Source organism: Hemicordylus capensis, chromosome 6 (assembly GCF_027244095.1).
Source record: "Hemicordylus capensis ecotype Gifberg chromosome 6, rHemCap1.1.pri, whole genome shotgun sequence".
Taxonomy (NCBI): domain Eukaryota; kingdom Metazoa; phylum Chordata; class Lepidosauria; order Squamata; family Cordylidae; genus Hemicordylus; species Hemicordylus capensis.
The window spans coordinates 142,438,451-142,463,310 of NC_069662.1; the positions used below are offsets into that span (position 1 = coordinate 142,438,451).

General features: G+C 43.2%; 1 long non-coding RNA gene across 2 annotated transcripts; it reads right to left on the minus strand.

Moving 5' to 3' along the window:
- Nucleotides 1–696: 696 nt before the first annotated feature.
- On the minus strand, nucleotides 697–24,521 carry LOC128331833 (uncharacterized). Of its 2 annotated transcripts, none has more exons than XR_008310452.1 (4): nucleotides 24,058–24,521; nucleotides 21,232–21,509; nucleotides 12,981–13,157; nucleotides 697–4,509 (listed from the first exon to the last, which is right to left on the minus strand). It is a non-coding gene; the product is annotated as an uncharacterized LOC128331833 (long non-coding RNA). The 2 variants fall into 2 exon arrangements; XR_008310451.1 differs by having other exon boundaries at nucleotides 12,906–13,157.
- Nucleotides 24,522–24,860: the final 339 nt, after the last annotated feature.

A 24,860-nucleotide genomic window follows, 5' to 3' on the forward strand; every position in this document is an offset into this window, starting at 1 on the left:
ACTTGCAGCCTACAGCACTGAAACAATACTTATCTTCCTGTTGCTGTTTCTTTTTGGCAGGCCAGTGTCACTTTAAAATATTTTTAACTTGCAAATTTGTGTTAAAAGGCACAGACTTTCTCAAGACCTGACAACAGCAGTGTATATATTACTGTGTCTTCATCTGACAAATCTGGGACTAGGTTTTGGTTCTGAATCACAGGCATCAGAGAGCATTGCTGCAAACTGGATGCCAGTTGCTAGAAAGGGCTTGTATATGTAACCATATATGCATGATTAGTTGTCTGTACCTGGGTCATGCAAGGTACCTTAGGCAACAAAGTAGTTGGGATCACCAGCTTTCTGGTGGAGCTGTTGGACCAGCAGAGGGTTGATGTGAACAGAGGGCTTATGTAGTCGGTGAGAGCCCCACCCATCAGGGCTCCTCAGTTCAGCCCTACACCTGAGGAGGTGCCAGAGCCAGCCTTGCCCTCCTCCTGAGTAGTAGGTCCATCCAGAGGGAGCAGCCAGCATGGTGAGCATGGTGAGGATGGTGAGGGTTCTCCCTGCTTCAGGGTAACTTTGCTGCCACCACTCAGATCCGATTAGGCAGTATCTCAGTCAATACCTGCCCCTCCGCCCCCACAGACTTTGTTTGTATAGTTGTGTTGCGGTCTCTCTTCAGGAGAGGTGGGAGAGGAAACAAAACGCACTTGATAAAACTAAATAACAGGATTTATTGCTTGATGGAAGTTCTTTAAGCATGATGGTCACAAGTTCTAGAGGTGTAAGTGTCCTTAAGCATAGTGGTTTCAAAGTGTTATACCTTATAGAGGTGTTAACCATCTTTTCCCCCTCTGAGACGCCTGGCTTGGTTACCGGGGTTACTGCTCAGCCTCGCTCCTGAGCACTTTTGAGTCTTCCTCTGAACAGCCAGTGGCTTCCCAGTGAAGAAGAGATTCACCTCTGCCTCCACCTTAGCCCTGCTTCTCTTTTCACCAAAGAAATCTCCCCTGTTCGGAACCCTTGTCTCTCCAAGCCTCTGGCTCCCCTTCTCCCCGACTAACGGTCCTCCAACTAATTTCTGTCACCGATCTCTCACTCTCACGCTCTGGTCTCCTCTTGCATTCTGAGCAGAATTTTTCCCTGTCTCTCCTGCAGGGGTCTAACTTCTGCTACTGCTGTCAGTCAACCTCCTGCACATACATCAACATGCAGTTCTATACATTAACATTTAAACACATATAAATAACATATGTAACGACCAGTACTGGAAAATGCACAATGTCACAAGCCCCACCCACCCCCGTAAGGAACTGGAGCTATGCCCTGGTGTATCAGCTCCTCAACCCCTGGAGACTTGAGGGCAATGGAGTGGGGTCAGAGGCAGAAGCAGAAGCCCCACTAAGGGGTGCTGAGTCTGCAATGCCCCAGGGTCTTCTGGAGGGTTTCAGCTCCAGTCCTGAGGGATCCAAGGTGGGGATGGAGCTGTAGCTCAGGGGCAGAGCATCTGCTTTGCTCACAAAAGGTCACTGGTTCAATCCTTGGCATCTCCAGGTAGGGCTGAGAGAGACTCCCGCCTGAAACCTTGGAGAGCCACTTCCAGTCAGTGTAGGCAATACTGAGCTAGATGGACCAATGGTCTGACTCAGGAAATGGCAGCTTCCTGCGTATCTAGGTTATTGGAATCAGGTGTCCAAGATGAGGTGGGCTCCTCCTGCTCCTCTGATACGGTCTTTTCAGTCAGTGTCTGGGCAAACCCTGACATTAGTTCATAGATCTGAGGTGCATAAGAGGAAGAGCACTTTCTATGAGTCAGTTTCCCCTGTGATCATGTCCACAGTCGATGGTACTAGACTGCAGGAACTGCAAGAGTTGATAGGCAGACTACGGTCCATTGTTATAACCGACCTAACATTTCACAAGAAGCAGTTAGATGTGATTTTTCTGGATAATTGTATGTGCCATGTGACAATCTTATTTGAACTGTAATTATAGGGTCTCTCCTGCAAATTTCTCATCTCCTCCGGCTTGTATGGAGAGGTGGGCTGACACACAGCTTTTGTCTGTGATCCTGCAAGAGGCCTCTATTGTCTCTAACCATTCCCCTCCCCACGTTTAACTAAGAGATTTGACTTTGAACAGAAGTGACAGGCAATGATGAAGCAATGCATTTGCACAATGAGGTGCTTTCTGCCAGTCATTCCTTTTTTCTGCTCAATTCTACATCTAGTGGAGGAGTGCATCTCTCTGTCCAGGCATTAGAAATGTGATACAGGCTGGATGTGAGAAGCTGCTCTGCAAACATAGCAGTATTAAATCTATAGCCCATGAACGCTCATGAATCATCAAGCTAAATATGCAGTAGACTAAGGATCTTCACTCTGCAACAGAGAGGTGATGCCTGAGAGGAGCAATTGGAGCCAGGAGACATTAAAAAGTGCAGATGGAGTTGGGACTTTGTTGGACCAACGTGTTTCCTTGGAGCTCTCCGAGGTCCTGTAGATCTGCTTTGCTTTCTGTTTCTGGGCCCTTCTGTGAAACCGGGATAGGATAGTTCCAACTGCCCAATGATTGCAACAGGAAACAGATTTTATGCTTCCCGTGCAGATACCTCTAAAAACAGGATCTCAGTGGGGTACTTCACAGCCCTGGCTGTAACATTTAGCTTACCATCATGTGCACAGTCTCACACATGGTGCTTCATGTAACATTTGGAAATGAAAAAATGGAACCGTGGAGAATTCCTATTGTAGCAGTTCTAATCCAGAAACAAGACCAGGTAGTTTAGAATTCCAAAATCCAGGGAACAATTTAGATAAGATAATTTTGAAAGCATCCAACTGGGTTTGCCACTGCATCATGCATGAAATGGTCCACACATCTAGTGAAGTGGATCTGTGATTAGAGCCTAGCTTTATATACTAAGTTCCTTTATCATTAGTTCTGCAGAATGATTTAATGTTTCCCAACACTAAGCTCCTAAATTTATATTCTGTCTATCCTGCCACACTGAAATAGTGCCGGCTGAAATCAGAACCTTAGTGAAGATGTCAGGTGAATCACCCCAGGACTACCAATCTTGCAATATTCAATAGCCAGTACAATCATTCCCTGGACATTGTTGGCATGGAAGCATGAACTGTAGACACAGACCAATATCCTGGCTTAACACTGCACTTGTGCAATGAAGACAGTGGCACTAGTGTAAGAAGATTGTGTATCACGATGATGCTCAAAATTGTGCTCTCACACTATTTCACAAAAGTTCCCTGCAAAACATTTGAGGCATCCCACAGATTGCACAAATATGTTTTCAGATTTATTTATTTTTGCCTTTGCCTTGGTACACAAGCATCAGACTTAGCACGATCAGCTGGTACAGCAACCTTGTGCTGGTGCAATGTCCTTGTGCAAGCACAGCATTAGTCAGGATGTCAGATCCTTTTTTTTTCTTAATGTGGCCAAGCTTCATACATAGAAAACAGTTGTTGCTGATATGGTAAATACACATCAACAGCTGCTTTTCTGAACATAGGAAACTGCCTTATACAGAGTCAGCCCATTGATCTATCTAGTTCAGTATTGTCTACACCGACTGGCAGCTTCTTCTCCAAGATTACAGGCAGGAGTCTCTCCCAGCCTTACCTGGATATGCCAGGGAGTGAACCTGGGACCTCAGATGTTCTTCCCCTGAGCTATGGCCCCATCCCTTAAGGGCAATATTTTACAGCACTCACATGTCGTCTCCCATCCAAATGTAAACCAAGGCAGGCCCTGCATAGGAAAATGGACAATTCATGCTCGCTGTCACAAGACCATCTTGTGGTAATAAACTGGAATTATGTATAAATTAGGAGTGTGTGTGTGTGTTAATTCAGATGTGAAATATGTTTGTTATATATATCTCTTTAATTACCTTAACACAAAGAGAGACATGGGAGACATTGTCGTTACTTGAAATGGTAATGTGAAAACCAGGCCTTGAAAATCCATGCTAAACCTGAAGATCTGGAAAAGCATTACCCTTTGAGAAGTCTGTCCATTTGCCAGCTTTCAGCTAAGGGCTTTTCAAAACACTCAGCGGGTAAAATTGGATTCAGCCTGGCTGTGTGATCAGTGATTCTCCATAGCCCATGAAAAGGGCAAATGGACTTAAACATCCAAATCAAACAAAGGAAAAAAAATGCAGCTGTCTTGGCTACAAACCCCAGTAAATATCAGCATCAGCTGCATCCTTCGCAGTGAGGCTATGCAGAGTAGAGCTACTGTGTATTATATGTTAGCAGGAAAACAGAAAGCAGCTGTGAAGAATAAATATGGCTTCTCGTCTGTTTAAGAGTAAACTATCTCTAAGCTCATCAGCCTCTATAATGGAAGAGTATTATTTTTCATAAATGAAAATGGCAAAAGTCTGATATCTAGGTATGCTGGCTTAATAGAAATTGCCGTGCTTGTAAAGGCTTGGTTGATATTCCAGTCACGGCGACTCAGAAGCTTATTCTGGAGTTCATTCGGAGGAGGTAATGGCTAGGAAAATGACAAAGAAACCTGTTACTGACCATTAGTGAGCAATCACTCTGTCATATTACCAAGATAATTTAGATAAATGGGGGGTTTAGCTGTCTCCCAGGGAGACGAGATGCTGATATTTCAGATAGTAACAACCTTTTAAAAGATTTTGACGTGTGTATGTGTGTATGTGTGTACACACACACACACACACACACCATTCTGCAGACTTCGACTGGTTCCTTCGTATCTGTCTGATGGAAATAATAATAATCCATTTCAGCAAACTGAAAAGGAAAAATAAGTCTGATGTTCATTTCCCCCCACCTGGAGTTCGAGAAGCACAAGGGGGCTTCTCATCATACATGATGACATTCTAACCCCCCCTTGTGATGGCAGACACCACCCCACCAGCCTGTTTACCACAAGAAAAGCCCCTTGGAAGGTCAGTGGCCCCCTAGAGCAGCACCCAATGAGGCTGCTGGATGCACAATTCTTCCCTCCCTTCGATGCACAAGTGGAAACACTGTATGCATGCATGCAGGCTTCACTGGACCCAATCCATTGCCCGGCAAACACAGAGGCTGCTAATTATGGAAACGAGATATTATGGCGGACATCCTAAGACTGTGCACGTGCAGCCAAAAGAAGCATGTGTGCAGCAGATGATCCACTTCTGAAGGCAGCCTGGGCAGTGTTGCACTGGAAGGCGGGCACAGCTTCTGACATCTCAGCAGCAGCCTATCCTGGGCTTCCTGCAGCTACTCTAGCTTGCCACTTCTGTGCACTGTGCTATACTGTACAATGATATATTGACTGCCAAGGCAGCAGGTTGGTGACCAAAATGATGATTACTATTTCTTGGTGGAAATAAACCAGATTTGAGCTTTGGAAAGGAAAGCAATTATAATAGTTATTTCAAACGAAAATATCCATGGAATGCTGTGGAATTCCACAGCTGTGGAATGCACTCCCTATAGACATTCATGGCTTAATATCTTTATCAGCCTATAAAAGAGCCTTTAAGATGCTTTTTTTTTTTTTTTTTTAGCCTGGCTTTTAGTAATCTTGGAATGTTTTCAATTGTTGTTTTAACAGTTTGTTTTATTTTGGTTTTTTGTATTCATCTTTGTGAACTGCCTAGAGCCTTTGGAGTCAGGCAGTATAGAAATTAACTTATTAACAACAACAACAACAACAACAACAACAACTAATAATAATAATAATAATAATAATAATAATAAAGCACTGAAAAATAACAGTAGAACTCACAGCTATTATGCATATGAATATGCTAGATATTTCTACACTGCTTTTCAACAAAGTCAAGGAGCACAGTGAAAAAATGGGATGACTACAACTAAATGTAAAGAAGACTAAACTATTGGCAATGGGTACAGCAACCAGTCTCACAATTGATAATGAAGACATTGAAGTGGTGGATAGCTTCTGCCTTTTAAGATCATCCATCAACAGTAAAAGATCCAGCAGTAAAGAAATACGCCGCAGACTGGTAGGGGTGCGCACAAAACCAGCTGGCCCGGTTCGGTTTGAGTCCAAACTGGACAAACCAGACCAGTTTGGTTTCTCCCCCATTGAACCCCCACAGTATGGTTTGGTGGGGTTTGTGAACATTGGGTTTTTAAAAAAATAATAATAGTACTTATCCCCTCTGGGGGGCTTCTCCAAGGCCATGGAGGAGGCCAGCGGAGATTCCCCCTCCCCCGCCAGCCTTCCTCATGCCAAAAATCACCTGGTCATGACCCAGCCATGCAGGGGCTCATTGCACACGCACGGCAGCCTCCAAAATGGCCACCACGACAGGGGAAAGGCCCGGAAAGGGCTGGAGAAAACCCAAACTGGGCAACTTTTGGCATGAGGAAGGCTGGCAGTGGGGAGGGGGAACCTCCGCAGACCCCCAAAATTTAAATTAAAACAATATTTTTAAAAAATGCTCGTGAACCCCCCAAAAGGCCGGGGTGTGTGTGTCTGTCCAAGGTCAGAATGAACAAGGGGTGGTTCGGATCAACCCCGAACTGTCAAACCTACCAGCTTGATGTCGAGCGGGCTCGACATCAAACCAATTTGCACATCCCTAAAGACTAGCACTTAGTAGGGTTGCAATGAAGGCCTTCAAAAGGATATTTAGATGCTGTGATGTTTCTATACCTACAAAGATTAGAATTGTTTGGACAATGGTTTTTCCCGTGGCACTTTATGGATGTGAAAGCTGGACTTTGAAGAAGCAAGATAGAAAAAGTATTGATACTTTTCAACTTTGGTGTTGGAGATGACTTTTGAGGATACCATGGACAGCCAGGAAAACAAACAAATGGATCATAGAACAAATCAATCCAGAATCTTCACTCGAGGCACAAATGACCAGGCTCAAACTATCATACTTTGGACACATTATGTGAAAACCCAGCTCCTTCGAGAAGTCCGTAATACTAGGAAACGTTGAAGGAAAGAGAAGAAGAGGACAACCAACAGCAAGGTGGATAGACTCGATTACAACAGCAATGAATGCACCACTGAGAGACCTTAAAGGCCAAGTTGAAGACAGATCATCCTGGAGAGAAACTATCTATGTGGTCGCTAAGAGTCGACACCACCTTGACAGCACTCAATCAATCAATCAATCAATTTCAACAGAAATTCCCAAAACAGTTTACATAGATATAAATAATTAATATTAATATCTCCTGCTAATATGGCAATATCCCCTGCTAACATGGCAAAGGAGCACCTTTTAACGTGGTGATTCTCTTTATTTAGCAGGGAGAGAGTAACTGGTCCTATCCACCCCCAGCACAGTACCTCCAGTGACTGTTGCTGGTGCCTATCTTATGTTTCTTTTTAGATTGTGAGCTTTTGGGGGACAGGGATCCATCTTATTTATTTATTTATTATTTCTCTGTGTAAACTGCCCTGAGCCATTTTTGAAAGGACGGTATAGAAATCAAATTAATAAAATAATAATAATTAATAATTAATAAATGGCTCCCAAGAAACATAAGACAAGACACCAGCAACAGCCACTGGAGGGATGCTGTGCTGGGGGGATGAATAGGGTCAGTTGCTCTCCCCCTGATAAATAAAGAGAATCGCCACTTTTAAAAGGTGCCTCTTTGCTCAGTTACAGAATCCGCAAGAGTAAAAGAGACCTACATTCTGACCCCTGTGCAGCCATGGCATTTAAAAGTTATCTTAGGACAGCCACTCTTTCTCAGTTTAGCCTCCCTCAGAGGGCTTTGTGAGGATAAAACACATCCTCACTTATCTTTTGGAAAAGTTAATTTTGTTAGAAAAGTTTATTTTAGATTGTGAGCCCTTGGGGGACAAATTCTCATGTAGAAATAAGGGCAGGGGGGAAAGTGTAACTATTGAATAAATCAGAATCAAGAGAGTTCCACCCCTGTTTCAGTGGGATAGGGATATTCTCTTTTCTTTACAGTGGATGGCTCCAAAAGACCTACTGGACAAGGATCATTCATTTATTTTGATTTTGCCCCTTGGTAATATTTTTAAAACAAATGGTGTTGGTGGGACGTTGACACTCCTGTGACCGGCAGGAGCAAGATGGGAGGGCCTATAGCTCAGTGATAAAACGCCTTTGCATGAGAGCACCCCAGATTTAATCCCTGGCATCTGCTGAAGCTCTGGAGTGCTTCTGCCAAAGAGCCAGATGGACCAATGGTGCTACTCAAGACAAAGCAGTTTCATATATTCCAAAAACATGTATGCAGCATAACCAAATATGCCAAATCTAATAATTTATAAAGGTTTCTCAGCTTTTCTTGGTTCAGAATCTGGGTTACTTTGGCACAAAATGGTTACTTTGAGAAAATCTACATCCGTAATCATAGTTAATTAAAACAGAAAGTTCCAAGTTCCATACCTCCATGCAGACTACTGGGGGCAGGGGCGTAACTACCATTAGGTAAGGGGAGGCACTCGTCTTGGGGCCCCACTGCCTCGAGGGGCCCCCCAGAGGCACATCACATGACTCTCCACCCGCCCATGTTGCACCCCCTATGAATTATGTTGAGTCCCTTGGAGATCGGAAGGAGCAGAGAGTAAAAAAACTAGATTCAATGTGAACTAGATATTCACCGTATTCATAATGGGGATGTGAGTGTGAGTGCACGATATATTGTGAAGTGTGTTTGTGTGTGTATATCAGCAAGGGGCCCATTTTAAAATCTTGTCTCTGGGCCCCCTCCAACCTTGCTATGCCCCTGCTAGGGGGAGACTGCAATAAACAGATGTGAAGCCCGCTGTGGTTCTGGTAGTATCCCCTGCATCCTGAAGTCCGCTGTGAAGAGATTCCATGGAACTAATACTGTACTCTATTTTACCTGAATCCAAGACTAGGTTTTTCCCACATCCGTTGATGTTAGAAACTGTGGAGTCTGAATGTAACCTTTTTTTTTTTTTTAAGGAGGTCATTTTAAATTCAAGGTTAACTTCTATTTGGGCAAATACTGTAAGGTACTTTCTATAGTGAGGAGAACTGGTCTTGTGGTAGCAAGCATGACGTCCCCGTAGCTAAGCAGGATCCACCCTGGTTGCATTTGAATGGGAGATTACATGTGAGCACTATAAGATATTCCCCTCAGGGGATGGAGCCGCTCTGGGAAGAGCAGAAGGTTCCAAGTTCCCTCTCTGGCTTCTTCAAGATAGGGCTGAGAGAAATTCCTGCCTGCAACCTTGGAGAAGCCGCAGCCAGTCTGTGTAGGCAGTACTGAGAGAGATGGACCAATGATCTGACTCAGTATATGGCAGCTTCCTATGTTCCTATTGCTTAGGTAGAGTGGAGTAAACAGCAATCACGTGTGGCTCCCTGTGATCCCTTCAAACTCTACTTCTTTATTGACATTGATAATTTATTTGACTCAAAGGCTAATGGTTGCCTGTTTGTTTTATCGGTAATCACTGAATCCATGGAAAGGGCTGTCCATATTATAGTTAGCACAGAAACGAAACAAAGAAATCCATGGCTGAAGACAAATTCAAAAGGCATAAAATGAAGGTTGTGGTGAAGCTATTGAACGGATTGTATGTTCCTGCGCTTTCAGTTGTGATTTCCAAGTATTTAGTCTGTAACATTTAGCATTTATTATTCTGTCTCCTTTTTAAGAGGTTTGGATCCAGGAGGGGAAAGCAAAATCCAATATAACACCACAAAGAACAATTGTCTCAATTGCAATAAAGTATAAGTGCAGTTCAGATTAAAATGATTATGTCAATAAAGAAGTCCGCGTTTGAAAGATTACACAGAACCTCAGAGAGTCCTGCAGCCGGTGGCACATTAAATTGAACATCCTGTCCTTTGATTGCCCCACGTTCAAAGTCCAAGTATATAAAAACAATATCACTGATCAACAAGAGGTGATGATGCAATAATGTCAGCTAGCTGAAGAGCCTTCAGGATTCTTCTTGATTTTGCCCTCATTTCTGTTCCAAAGGTCCAGCTGGCAATATCATACTTAGCTCATGTTACATGGTGGCCTACAATAGATGCAAATCTGGCAATATGACTTAAAAGGGAAACTATTTCCATCTAAGCCTAGGATGCAAGTGAGAATGCTTTTGTATTTTGATCGTGTTCTTTCCATTTTGATTGCCTCTGAACTGTTCCTTTATTTTTATTTTTTTACTTAACCAACTAGACCATTTACTTGTTTTTATGTATTTTATTGTTTTAACTCTAGTCTGTGCGGGAAAGTACTATGTTCAGCTGTACCTGTGCCCGCTTTGGTCATTATGCTAAGGAGATGCTCTGGGATATTTTATTACTACTACTAAATATTTATATACCACTCTTTGGCCAAAGTTCTCAGATTTTAGGGGGTTTCCCCTTTGTGGTTGGAAGATGAATTCTTGTATGAACATGATGGACCACCCCTTCTTGACCCTAGGGAGTCCAGGCTGTGGGTTCAGGTACCGGGTCTACCTCTAAAATGCTAGCCAGTGGCAGCAAAAAAACAATTTTTAGGAGAAGTCTGGGGGTGCACAGGTTAAGATCTTGCATGCCCTAACCCCCCCCCCTTTATTCTGCATGGAAATCTGTAAATCTGGCAAGATGATTTAAACGTCTGCCAGTCAGTTTAAAAGCAGCTGCTGTTGCAACTCAAGTTACAGGAAATGTGTAGGATTATTACCATCATTGTTAGTGGGTTGCATTAAGTTGTAAAGACTTGATTGCTGGTAAAAGCAACAGGGCAGGCACAAAATGCCTAAAAATGCCTACAATTAAAACTCAGATTGCAACATCAATAAGCGTGAAGTGCTAGCCCCTGAAGAATTGCAATAGCCATGCATACGTGGAGGGGTGGTGGCAGGGGAAACGAATGGCAAATTTCATTATGTTTAAGTGGAGAAATCTAACTATTTTGATGCAATTCAACAAATGTGGATTATTTTTAGCACTCAGGCTTTTTTATAAGATGCTAGGGGCGAATAAGGATGCTATATTTGCCCTTGCATCAAACTGGATTAACACTGATCAGCATGAGAAGGCTGTGGATTCTAACGACTCAGCGCTCAGCTGACATTTCTAGGTCTCTTGTTTCCCCAGCATATTACAAAAGGGAGCACAATGACATGGAAAGCCCTTGTGGCTTGATTTCTAATAGCTTCGTACCTGCTTGCTGGAGGATGTTACTAGGATTTGTTCAAGAGAGAAAGCTGCTTGGAAATAGGCCTTAATGCAAATTGAGCATAATACCAACTGGACTTAGCTGTTAACTTTGCAAATCCACTTTTTGACTATCCTTGATGCATCACACTTTACTGAATAACTGCCTTTGGCCAAATAATCATTTCTGATTTCAGGATAAATTTCTAAGAGCAGCATGCTGAGATTCTGACCTTTTAAAAAACGGTGTAATTTAGACGGAGCTTTACTAGAGCTTGTCATCTCCTCTCCCTGTTGACTTTTGGAAGCTTTTCAAGGCCTCGGTGTGCTGTGATTTGAAAACTGCATTAATCACAGTGGCTGACACAATGCGCACCATAATGGAGTTGCTGCGTCGGGGCTTCTGTGGAGCCAGAAGGTAACCCCCATGCTGAAGAGAACTTGTGGTCATGTAATCAGTGTTACTGCTATTTCTCCCATGCATGACCATGGGAGAAACAGCTATAATGCTGATTGTGCAATGGCTGGGTTCTCTCCGGCATTGGGACTGCCTTCTAGCCCCACTGCAGCCCCAACACAGTTCTGTTCCAGTTACAGTGCTCAATGTGTCAGCCACAGCCAGGTTTTCCATGTGGTGGCTCACAACCAAAGCAATGAACTGTTGCTCTGGTGGAGAACTGGTCTTGCAGTAGCGAGCATGAATTGCCCCCTTTACTAAGCAGGGTGTGCCTTGGTTTGCATTTGGATGGGTGATGTGAGCACTGTCTGCTGTAAGATATTCCCCTTAGGGGACAGGGCTGTAGCTCAGTGGTAGAGCATCTGCCTGGCATGCATACAGAAGGTCCCAGGTTCATGCCCTTGTACCTCCAGGTAGGGCTGGAAAAGATGCTAGCCTGAAACCTTGGAGAAGCTGCTGCCAGTCAGTGTAGACATTATTGAGTTAGATGGACCAATGGTCTCACTCAGCAGCTTTCTATGCATGCAGAAGGAAAGCATTCATGTGCAAGAGTGTTACAGAATAGTGTAACACTCCTGCTAACTGAAGAAAGAGACACCTTTTAAAGTGGTGATTCTCTTATATTTAGCAAGGGGAGAGCAACCGGCCCTATCCAGCCCCAGCACAGCATCCCTCCAGTGGCTGTTGCTGGTGTCTCTCTTATGGTTCTTGTTTAAATTGTGAGCCCTTTGGGGACAGGTCTCATTCAGCAGCTTTCTATGCATGCAGGACAGCATTCATGTGTAAGAGTGTTACAGAATAGTGTAACACTCCTGCTAATTGAGGAAAGAGACACCTTTTAAAGTGGTGTTTCTCTTATATTTAGCAGGGGGAGAGCAACTGGCCCTATCCAGCACCAGCATGGCATCCCACCAGTGGCTGTTGCTGGTGTCTCTCTTATGTTTCTTGTTTAAATTGTAAGCCCTTTGGGGACAGGGGACCATTTTATTTATGTATTTTCCTTTGTAAACCGCTTTGTGAACTTTGGTTGAAGAGCGGTATATAAGCAGCATTAGTAGTGGTGGTGGTGGTGTTTCAATTTGTGCAACTTTGCGAGAAACAAGCCAGCACTAACACAGTGCTGTTAAAAAGCACAGTCTTGGCAAAAGCAGTTTGCAGCCTCCCTACTTTGGTTGTGCAAAGCAGCACTTGGAATGGATGTGCATTTGGATGCAACAAAGCTATGACAACTTCTTGTGTTTGCACAAATTCCCAGCTTCTGTGAGCGGAAAGTTGCTCTGGACTGTAAAATTAGCTTGAATTGACTTTACTTACCACATCAAAAGTGATCCAAGTGGACTCCACCATGTGGGAAACTGCAATCAAGTTAAGAGTTCAGCCAAGCCATACCTCTCTCTTCCAGTCCTGTCTGGATGCACCTGTGGTGGCTTTCAACAAAGATAATCGACAGGACTCTTGAGGCGACGCTTTCCCTGTTTCAGCAGCTCCGTTTTCTGACTTCACCTCCTCTTCTGCCCTCGCTGTTTCGTTTGACCTGGCTTGCTCCATGTGAAGCAGGAGGCATCCCTGCAAGTAAATACATACCCCCACCTGTCACTGCCAGCACCTGTTAGGATGCTTTGTTGGAAAAATAAAGAACTTTTTGTGGGTTCTAATGTAAGTAGCATCATTACAACACACCACATTATAACAAATTACAGTCATTGCCATAGAACCCGTGTGGAGGTGAGAACAAAAAGAGGATTAGTCATTGAAATGGTACACTGTCATTTTAAGGTACTTGTGATGAGCAGCTGCCCACAAGTAGTTTCAAACTGACATTTAAATGCTCAATGGCTCCTTGTTAGTGAAAGGGCTTTGCATTCTGTTCAGACCACAGAATAGAAAGATTTAGTTCCAATGTCACACTTTTCTTTATATTTCAGTGTATTGCTGCACTAAGATAAAATATCCTTTATACTAGAGGATCCATGGTTAGTACAGAGCCAGGTCTGTTGTTAAATCAGAGAGTCGTGTTGCTGTTAAATCAGAGAAAGATCCTTTATTTGAGCAAACAGAAAGAATGGCTCCATTGCTCATTTCAGCATCAAGTTCAGATTCAGATTAATCAGATCTTTATTATGCTCAATAACCCGCTTCATATAGTGAATAATTGCTATATAACAACAATAACAACAGCAGTCATAACAACAGAGCACGAAATTGTGCATACAAGACATATAATAAAACTCAAATGTATACTAACAATCAAGTTAGCAATCAAATGTATGTTGCTGATAACTACTCATCAATCCAGGAGTGTAACAAGGCTGGAGTGGGCCCAGAGACAAAATTTTAAAATGGGCCCCTCACTAATACACACACACACACACTTCACAATATATAGTGCACTCACACTCACATCCCCATTATAAATATGGTGGATATTTATATAGTTATATTTATAACTATATCATTATAAATATAAATATAACTATATTTATACAGTTATATAGTTAATTATATAGAAGAATAGGTCATTAATTCACATGGGGTTATGAAATCTCATGACTCCTCTCTGTCCCTTACAGATACATTTATACACATGCTACATGGAAGATGCTGAAAGGCATCATCTCACACTGCGCAGGAGATGGCAATGGTAAACCCCTCCTGTATTCTACCTAAGACAACCACAGGGCTCTGTGATTGCCAGGAGTCGACATAGACTCAACGGCACACTTTACCTTTACATGTCCAGAACTGAGAGAGAGTACTTAATACTCAGGAGATGGGATGCATGGTAATAACTTCCCGCACAAGTTGAAATTGGGGCAGGGGGAGAGGAGTTTAGGGGACATTGTGAGATAATATCAGGGAGGAAACATCTCCTTTCGCAGGAGCTACCCCCACAGACTTCCAACACTGGCCCCCAGACTTTCAGACACAGACTTTCAACACTGCCCCCCTTCCCTTCCCTTCCCTTCTGGCTGCGGCACACCCACTATCCAGCCAAGGCTGCATTCGGAGGGAGGGGAGGGGGACTGTCCTCACGGAAGGCTTCTTGCCAGCTTCTCTAGAAAACTCCACTCCCTCGCTTTAACCCCATCCCTCCCACCCTTGCCATGGGGAAGAGCGCTCCCGGCTCAGAGTTGCTTCTGCAGACAAGGACTTTGCTGCATGCATGCCGCCTTTGCTCCGAACTTGGGGTTGGCTTTTCCATGTCACCAAAGCTCTGCAGGTGTTGGGGAGTCATGGGACTTGCCTCGGGGGGGGGGTCTCGAGGCGTGGGGGCCCCCAGGCATCCGCCTCCCCTTGCCTAATGGTAGTTACGCCCCTGCGTCAATCTTTTATTAATAAAGAAACTGGAGGCCAGCTACTACCTTGCTTTCGCCACCCGACCTACTGTGCAACTTTCCACCTGCCTTATAACAAAACATGAGTGCACAGTTGTGGATGACTGCTCTTGCACAAGTCACAAGAATTGGCTGTTCCAATGGCTGTCCATCACATGACTGCCTTTGCACAATAATTGCGCAAGAGCACTCTTGCACAACTGCATCCACATTCCATTAAAAGGCAGGTAGAATGTTGTGCCAGTAAAGGCAAAGCATCTCTTTGAAATAGAGAAACAAGTTGCCTCTACCATGTGTGGGTACCTACCCAAGGGAACAGACTTAGTGCATGACACTGAGAGACTAACATGACCAATGACTGTCAGACATCAGGGAAATGGCTTTTCCATACATTCGTTGCCCATAGCTACAGTAAAGATGTGCTTCCCACACACAAGAGGAGATTTCCTCTTTGATGAAAGTGGCATCCCAAAGGTGAGCAAGTGGGAGAGAACACAGTTTATGGAGAAAAGAGGCAAAATATATTCTGAAAAAAATAATATAGGCGTGAACAGGTTGCTAGAGAATACATGCATTTCCAAAATTGGCTGGTTGGCTACAGCTGTTGCTTCTTTTCTAATATGAGATTCCCAAGGGAAAAAATTTCCAGTGTTCTTAACCATCTTCATAGCAAAGATACAAAACTAGGAAGCAAAGGCACACATTAAAACAAACAATGATTAATTGCTTTACAGATAGTTATTTCTTATAGTTGCAGGGGTCCAGAGTTTGAAAAGGTGCTTGCTCAAGGATAGGGATATGCACGAACTACGGTTCACACTGCGGTTCAAGCACATTTTGGAGCCTGGGAGCTTTAAGGAAGAGGAGAGCAGGTCCTTTACTGCTCTCCACCGCCCCATACAGCTTCCCGCTGGGGCAGTGTGTGTCCCTAGAAGCCCTGTGTGGTGTCAGCATTCACATGGCATCCACATAGGACACTGCATGGGCCTTATAGAGATGCGCTCTGCCCCAGCAGGAAGCTGCATGCAGCGGCAGAGAGCAGATCTGCTCTCCTCTATCTTAAAGCTCATGCACATCCCTAATCAAGGAAGCCACCCTGTCACATTCATGTGAGCCCACCCACTGAAGGCAGCACACTCATTGGACAAATGAGATGCTTGTGCTAGAAGCTGATCCTGGAAAAATAACAAAGAAGCTAGTTCCATAGTGCAGTTGATGGCAGGTGCTTTTTGGTGTCTGTCCACTTCCACCCGTCCAGCACTGCTTCCACTGCCTTACCCATCCATACCACTTCCAATACACCATGGCTCATATCCTCACATCTCACAAGGTTCCTGTGCATTTCTGCCTTCAGTTCCACATCCACACATCCCACAGATCTAGTACAGGACTTAGGGTCCCCACCCTTAGGGTCCCCAGACATTGTTGGACTAGAACGTCCATCTTCCCTAGCCAAAGGCCATTGGAAACACCTGATCTAGTAGAAGCCCACATCTCTTCTAGAATTAGGTCTACTCATTGTCCATGAATCAAATTTCACAATACATGAACTCTGCTTTGCTCGTGAAATTTCTATCAAATATTTTTTATGATGCACAGGATTTCATCGATAAAGAAATACCAAATTATTGTGGGCCTTCAGATTTGTCTTGTGCTTTTCTGCCTCTTATCATTGATAAATGATTCTCAGAGACTTACCTTTGGCTGCTTTATTTCTCCATTTTTCTTACTTTTATGATGCACACACAGGCTGGTGTGATAATACTTGTCAAAGTCGGCCATCTTCCAGGTCTGTTTCATTGGTATTTACATGTTTCCTAAGCCTATCTTGCTTTCTTCTTTGTTCCTTCTTGGTGCTTCTGTTTCGTGGCTGCACGCTCTCTCACAAGGGAGAGTGTGAGATACCCTTTAGCTGTAATTATTTGGGCCAAATGGGGAAAGGGGAGGCTAAAGAAGAGTATGCAGTGTTGCCCTGTAGAAATAGCACTCTTGATTGTCCCAAGATATGATTATCTGCATATTTTAATTTCCCTGATTGCTTTCAAAGAGCTCTCTTAGATCCTACAGAATCTGCACTCTGGGATTTGTTTCTGGTGCCTGCTAGCCATTAATCATAGCTGGACAATTCCTATTCAGAGCCAGGCTCTTCTGGGCCATGCTCTATGTCCAGTGGGATAGTACTGGTCACACTGCCTAATTTTACCCACTGCAACATCATGAATAAAAGAGCAAACAGTTATTGTGGCAGGACTGAATAATACCCCCACCCCCGCTTCTCATCTGGAGAGCTTATTTTGAGGCCTGTTGCTTAAACGAAACACGAATTTCGTATAAAACGCCTTTGTCATTGTATGCCTTAGGATGCTGGTGTTTAATGATAGTTTCAATGTCAGTCATGAAATGGAGGTGCAGTTATCTAAATATGTTTGGTGAGTGGCTGTTGGGTACACAAACAGTTTGGGATTCCATACATTGTGTTGAGATGTTAGACTGCCCCTGCTCTGACCTACAATTGCAGTTTATGTGTGCTTGAAGAAAAGTCTAATATGTGCACAAGGCAGTTGGAAGCAAATGATTCAGCACAGTGGGTCATTAATAAATGAATGCAAAAAGTCAACAATCCCTCTGAAAATAGGTTCTCTCAGGAATTTTGGAGGCAGAGTAGAGAATGTGGGTTGGGATGTCCCCATGTGGCTTTTAAGCAAACAAGTAAAATTCTTCTGGCAGATCAGGAAAGTATTTAAAGGTGCTTTGTTTTATTTCTGAGAAGGAATCAATGGCTTCACTCCATGGGAAAATAACATCAAGGCCCTTGTATATCAGCAACCATGCTGTTGATATCCGTTATATATTTTGAATAATTTGTTTGTTTGTGTGAAATAAAATCATACTTCCTGATTACCTACAGATACCAAATTTTGCACACCCAATCCTGCCACTTAAGTTAGCTGAATGCACTACTTTTTACACTGGAATATGCTGGGGTGGGGATAATTTTCTGGTAGTTTATTGAAGAAATTACCTACAGAAACCAAATTTTGCATGAACACTCCTGCCATCTAAAGTTGCTGAACGCACCACCTTTTGCACTGGAATATGCTTGGGGACACGTTTAAATGGCATATTAAATGAATTAATAACCATATTTTAACTGTTATTGTTCTCAGCAGATTTTTAACATTCAGTAATCATATCAATAATGCCAAAACAACATAATGCCCAAGAAATACAGATCTTTCTCCGATTCACATTTTCTATGATTTGATGGTAAAATGCTGACCACAGCATGTAAACAGAGAGGCTTTTCAAAGCATTCCAGCTGCAGAGGAGGCAAAAGCTGGGAGAGACCTTTCCTCAAATCAGAGTTAAGCCATATGGGCATAGCAATCATCTGCTCAAGCCACCTAATGGTGCAGTGAGGAAATGACTTTATTAGCAAGCAAAAGGATGCCGGTACGAATCCCCGCTGGTATGTTTCCCAGACTATGGGAAACACCTGTATCGGGCAGCAGCAATATAGGGAACATGCTGAAAAGCATCATTTCATATTGCATGGGAGATGGCAATGGTAAACTCCTCCTGTATTCTACCAAAGACAACCACAGAGCTCTGTGGTTACCAGGAGTCGACACCGACTCGATGGCACACTTTACCTTTACCATTATCATCTGTTCACCCAATGGGAAGTTGAGACACCCTGAGGATGCCAGAATCCTCAGCATCTCTCATGTTTGGGAAGATCAAGAGGTTTTAGTATGACACCTCAATGTAGGGCCATGGCAAGGAGCTCATTTCCCAATTTTTCATTTCCCATTTTCTCACTTTTCAAGAGTCTTCTTAGTGGATCCAGAAGTGTGAGAGCCTGCAGGAGTGTGGTGTGTGGTGAACGTGGTCTGGCCACTTCGACTTCATGGAGATCTCAAAGCTTGGGAGGGGTAAATGCCACTGGGGCTTCCCATGATGCTCTTTCTCTCTCCACAGCTTTAGGCAAGCCATACCTTCTCAGCCTTAGCAATCCCTTTGCAATATTGAAAGAATAACACTTATCTTTTAGGGTGATTAAGGATTATAACAAGCTAATACATGTGAAGCACTGAGTACTTGAAAGCCCTATACCAGGAGGACCGCACAACTCTGACCTGCCATCTGTTTTTGGACTACAGCTCCCCTCATCCCTAGCCACAATGGCCAACTGTCAGGGATGATGGGACGTGTAGCCCAACGTCTGCAGGAGGGCCAAAGTTGTGCAACCCTGCCTTTTACAAATGCTGTTAATATTTACTCTTCCCTAGTGGTCTCATACACTCTTGTTCTAAAAACAGAAAAACTTGTAGTGTTCAAGTGTGAATTATAAGAGCAGGCAGACACATTCCATTTATCAACATATCTGGCCTGTTCACATGTAAGATGGAAGTGGGGAGTCTATTTGTAAATTAATAGGAGTGTTCCTCTGCTTACCTTGCTTGCTTCACTCATTTGCTTTAAGCAATTTTTCCTAGTCTAGCACACTTCTGACATCACTTCCCCCAGAAGTTGCTGAGAGGAAACTGCTCAAAGCAACAGAGTGCAAGGCTGGGGGGAGGTGGGTTTCCTTCCCTCCCTTTTGCACTTATTTTTGTATAAATAGATGCCCCCCTGCTACTTAATATGCGAATGGGGCACGTATGTAGATGGTCGGCTCCATTATGTCTGGTTTGGTTGATTTAAAATTGTAATAGAATGCACATTTCCATGGACATCCTGTAGTTAGGATTATTAACTACAGAAGACAGAATGGCATGCCAACACATGGTACTCCTCTTGTCTGGCTAGCCTATAATAGAAAATATATTATAATTACATAATAATAGTAATATCATAATATTAGCCTGTGTTTGAAAATTCAGTCTGCTGGAGTAAATAAATTTGGCACAGAAAAACTCTGGTGCACTTTTCAATCCAACAGACATTACTGCTAGTTTTTCTCTTTATTCACAATTACTTGTGTCCCCCCCCACCCCCCCAAAAAATTCATAATCATTTCACCAGAATTCTAAGTTCATTAATTAATGTGGTTTAATTCTTTTCCTAGAGGACCAAAATGTTTTCCACACTTGCCCATTCTTGTCCACTTTTGCCACATTTTCATTAGAAAGTTCCTCATCAGGAACTATGCCTAAAGCCATTCTGGGAGATAGTATTTACTATCTGATGGGTTATATGTCTAACTGATCTGCTGTTTTACTGACCGCCATTTTCATGTTGCTGAGGATTTTGTTGCAGTGAATATTGCTTGAAATTGTTTGCTGTAAGCCGCCTTGGTGGGCCAGAAATATTTTCAATAAATAATAATAATAACACTATTGTACCTCATTGTTTCTGTCAGATCAAGCCATGAGCTTTGGAAGCTTGTGTTTCTTTCAATCATGTTTGGCTGGCTGAGAAAGAATGCAACCATTCTTCTCTCAAGTAGCTTGCTGACTGTAAAAAAAACCCAAAAAAAACACCCACCTTCCAATCTTTCTGGGCTGCTGTGGAGAGACGCATATAACTTTTTCCACGTACGGTAGGTACGTCTACACTCTTTCGTAGTCCCTACAGTTTTGTGCTGTACAGAGCTTCGTTGAACTCAGATTAGCAAGGTACCTCATAAAGCAATGATGTGGAAGAACTACTGTTTTCCTGCCATTTGGTGTTGATCAGCTTTTTTTGTGCCCAGGGGACAACATTAATCTGAGACTTAGGCCCATGAATGACAGGCTGCCTATGGTTGCAGACAAAAGATAAGGTGGTTATCTCCTTGTGTATGATGTCTAAATCACAATTGGTTATTGTTAGCTGCCTCGGACATCTTAAGGAACAGAAAGGTGGGATATAATAATCTTAAAGATTTTTTTTTTTTTAAAGCAGATGCAACTGTAACTCAGTAGCATCACATTCTTCCTATACAGAAAGTCCCAGGTTCAATCCCTGGAATCTTCAGCTAGTACTGGGAAACCCTTTTTGGAAATGCTGGAGAGCTGCTGCCAGTCAATGTAGGCAATACTGATCTAGATAGAGCAACGGTCTGGCTCCGTATTTAGCAGTTCCATGCGTTCAAAATAAAATAACAACAACTGGAAATTTCAGAGTGCAGAATGATTCATGCTGCTGAGCCATCAGAAGTGGGTAATTTATTTCAGCAGAGAATCAAAGGAGACCCATCAGAGTAATCGTTGTTTCTATTTTCAAATATAAAGTTCCTGTCAAGGCGTTTTGAATGAACAAACTCCTTGTAAGGCACAAGGCACAAAGAGATTTACAAAGACAAGCAAAGATGCTCTTACCAGGTGGTCCTCATTCCATCTTCTTGCTCTTCTTTTCTCTGGCTGCTTTCCCCCACAAGCTATTGCCATGCTACGCAAACTCAAATCGCATGGTCAGCTATTTTGAAGCTCAAGGTCAGCCCGAAGAAGATTGGAGGTGGCAGTAATATGGCCGCACTTTCTCTTCAGACCTTCCAATAGTGGATAACCTTGTGAGCTTGACAGTCCTTGTGGATTGTGCAAGCAGTGTTTTTTGCTCGTTTACTTCAGCTCCTCAGTCTCCTGAATGAAAGGTTGTGCTTATAAAGCAAACAAAAAAAAAGTCATTCTTGTTTTTATAACTGTGTCTTTCAGGTCACTTGAAAAAAATAAAGAAAAACTGACTAAGTTCTTTGGCAGGATTGCCCCCTACTGGGCCAAAGTGATTATGGATAGGGAAATTGCACACTTGAGGGATGCTTCTTTCTTTGGGATGTTGAATATTTGGGCTTAGATATCAACATTCTTAATCACATCTGTTATGGCCTAGAACATCGCTTGATTTCTGTACTTTCAGTTATGGTATATTTGATGACTAGCGGCTGAATGTGTGTATTGATGCTACTGAAAAGTGAGAGTTGGGATTTCTTAAAATGAAGACTAAGATTTGGAAATGCACATTTGTGTATTGGTTTAAACTTCACTTTTCCTCAGCTGGCCTAGCTCCACTGATATTAATTGATAATTTTGAGTCAAGTTGGAAAAAAGCACTGGAGCTTAAGCTGCCCTATATTGGGTTTTCAAGCAAGGTTTTATTGTCAGTGGGCTATCAAAAAGCCAGGAGAATATTGGTGCAACATTTGATAGATTTAGATCTCCAAGAGGATATAGCCAGCTTACCAAGAGATGTTTTTCTTAGCAGTGGTTCTCCTCTGCTGAGACCTGCAAATTATCTATATTCCATCACGGTTCCCAAGCTAAGAAGAGCCTTGACATTAGTTAGATTTAATATTTTACCCACAGCTGTTCTTGAAGGCAAATTCAAGAAGGTTCTTTATGGGGCCAGGGTTTGCCCATGTGGAGCTGGGGTTGTTGAATCTTCTACTCATGTTTTATTGTACTGTCCATATTATAGAGATGCTCAGGCTCGATTAATTTTACCATTGCTGTCAAAATATCCAGGGCACTCGGATGCTTTCTATTCGCAAATTTTATTGTCTGATAATAATGATGCCATTTCTTTGAATGTTGGAAAATATTGTTTTGCTGTCTGCAAGCTACGGCCTGAGTTAGCTGGATTATCGTTATTTTAAGCGTCCGTAAAGCCTTGGATTAGTTGTTTGACATCTACTGCTGTTAATATTGTCTGGTCATTGACTGTATTTTTATCTAAACTAAACTAAACTAAAAGCTACTGAAAAGCATGTGATTGAAGGCAGTGCTGGGTCAAAGGCCATCCTTCATTTTTTCCTAAGAAATTGTCTTCAGTGAAACTAGAGGACATTTGTCACTTTTGAGGGCAGAACCCAGGAAAGTGTCAAAACAGTTTCAGGATTGGGGGAACAAGTGGATTACAGTGGCAACAGGGCAGTTCCCCTCCCCCTCCCCCTTTTTAACTGAAAAATCCCACTGTGTCTTTGTGGGTGGCAGTGGCAGCAATGTTTCCAGTGCTGCATCTCTTCCCAGTAGATGCTGGCTGCCATTTTCTTTCCCAGAAAGTACTAGGAAATGACACTTTCCCAGAGCATTCTGTGGGGAGGGGGATGACAGCCAGCAGCAGCCACTAAGGAAGAGGACTAGCACTTGAAATGCTGTAACTGCCACTGTCCACAGAGACACTAGCATTGTTCATTTAAAAAGGGGGGGAGTCACCCTCCCACTGTTAAGCTGCTCCCCAACTCCAAAACAGCCACTTTTGTGGGGCCCCCAGGAAAGTAAGCAGCTTGCTTACTTTTCACTTCTAAAAGGCCTGCAGCTGAACGAACTTTGCCCAAAAGGGATGGGGATGAAAATATTTGGTCCTACCCCAGTTAGAGTTAATGTGAGGAGATTTTAAAGTTCTGTCTGTGATGTTTCTCTTTGATGGCCTATTAACTCATACAAGCCATCACTTGATGTTGCAGTCACCCACTGATGATCATGCATGTGTGTACCGGAAGGGTGCACATGTGTTTTCCTTCAAAGGACATGTGATATTTTAGTGGGGCTGAATCTCCTGGGGAGCAGTTCCATAGATTAGAAACCACCACAAAAAAAGTCCTGCTCTGACCCCGTAGTTGATTTTTCTATCAGTTTGAGAGTTCATCCACACAGTCAAAAACTGTGTTCTACCCAGGTTTGGGAGCTGTGTGTGCTCCCAATTTTCAGTTGTGCGGAAGCAAGCTAGGAGGAAAACCTGGGTAGGAGTGATCGTGTGGAAGCAAGGTAGGAAGAAAACCTGAGTAGATTTTCCTCCTACCTTGTTTCCACACAATCACTTCTACCCAGGTTTTCCTCCTGCTTCCACACAACTGAAAATTGGGAGCACACACAGCTCCCAAACCTGGGTAGAACACAGTTTTTGATTGTGTGAATGACCTCTGAGTATACGGGGGATTAAATGTCAGTTCTGAGAGCTGTGAGGTAGCAGTTGCTTCATTTGCTGCTTTGTTCTGCTCCCCAGAACATATATTCCCCAGCAACACATATTCCCCAGCAGTATCACTGTGTCTGAAAAGTATGGCAATCTTTTCTAGTGAAAGGCACTGCTAATTCACAATCTTTGCTTTTGTGCCAGACAGTGTTACAAACCACCTACTTCTTTCACTAGCAATATATATCCATATAGCAGCATATTTCTTTGTGAGAAAAGCTTTAAGCTACCCTTACCATTCTGTGGTGTTGTTTAAAAAAAAAAAAAACATGTTTGGTAGAGTTATGTCTGCAATAAAGGTTTGACACAAAGAACTACAGGCCAGAGAACAATCTTCATTTGTCCTCTGAAGAAGATGTCTAGAGTACTTCCAGATGGCAGCTCCTTCAGTGACTCGAACACTATCGCAGGACATGCAACTAGAAGTTCCCCTCAATGAGACGGTCAGGCTATGGGTGGCTGTACCAGGAACCAGATTTGGACCTTGTTTTCCTCAGCCCAGAGTCTTTGAAGCAGGAATGGCATTAAGTTGTTCTGAGGCAAGACCAGGCCCCGGGCCTCTCCCAATGGTGTGCAGGCACAGGTGACCCTCAATAACATGTGGGTGGCCCCCATGGCTTACTGGGTATGTGGGGGCAGCAGCTCCACCTCATTATCCCAACCCTTAGAGGGGGAGGCGGCCTTCAGCAGTGACACCAAGTCCTCCTGCTCACACCAGACAATAGCTTTCTCCCAAAGGCCCCCTATGTTATCACAAGGCCTGAAGAGAAAATCCATTGGCTGATGGGAAGGGTGGAAAAAGAAGAGCTGCTACATGTGTCACATATGGAGATAAGGAAATGGAGAGTTCTTGCCTGGCGATTTTCCTCATCCATGTTCCAAGTGCCCAAACCCCAAAATAAAACGTCCTCTCTTCAGAGAACAATGTGAAACGTTTAAGCGCCAATAACCTGCCATTTTACCCTAGCTTTCCAGCTTTCCTGTTATCGCCCATCATCTGTGTTTTCAGTTGTCAGTCTGCTGTTTCCGATAACTGTGC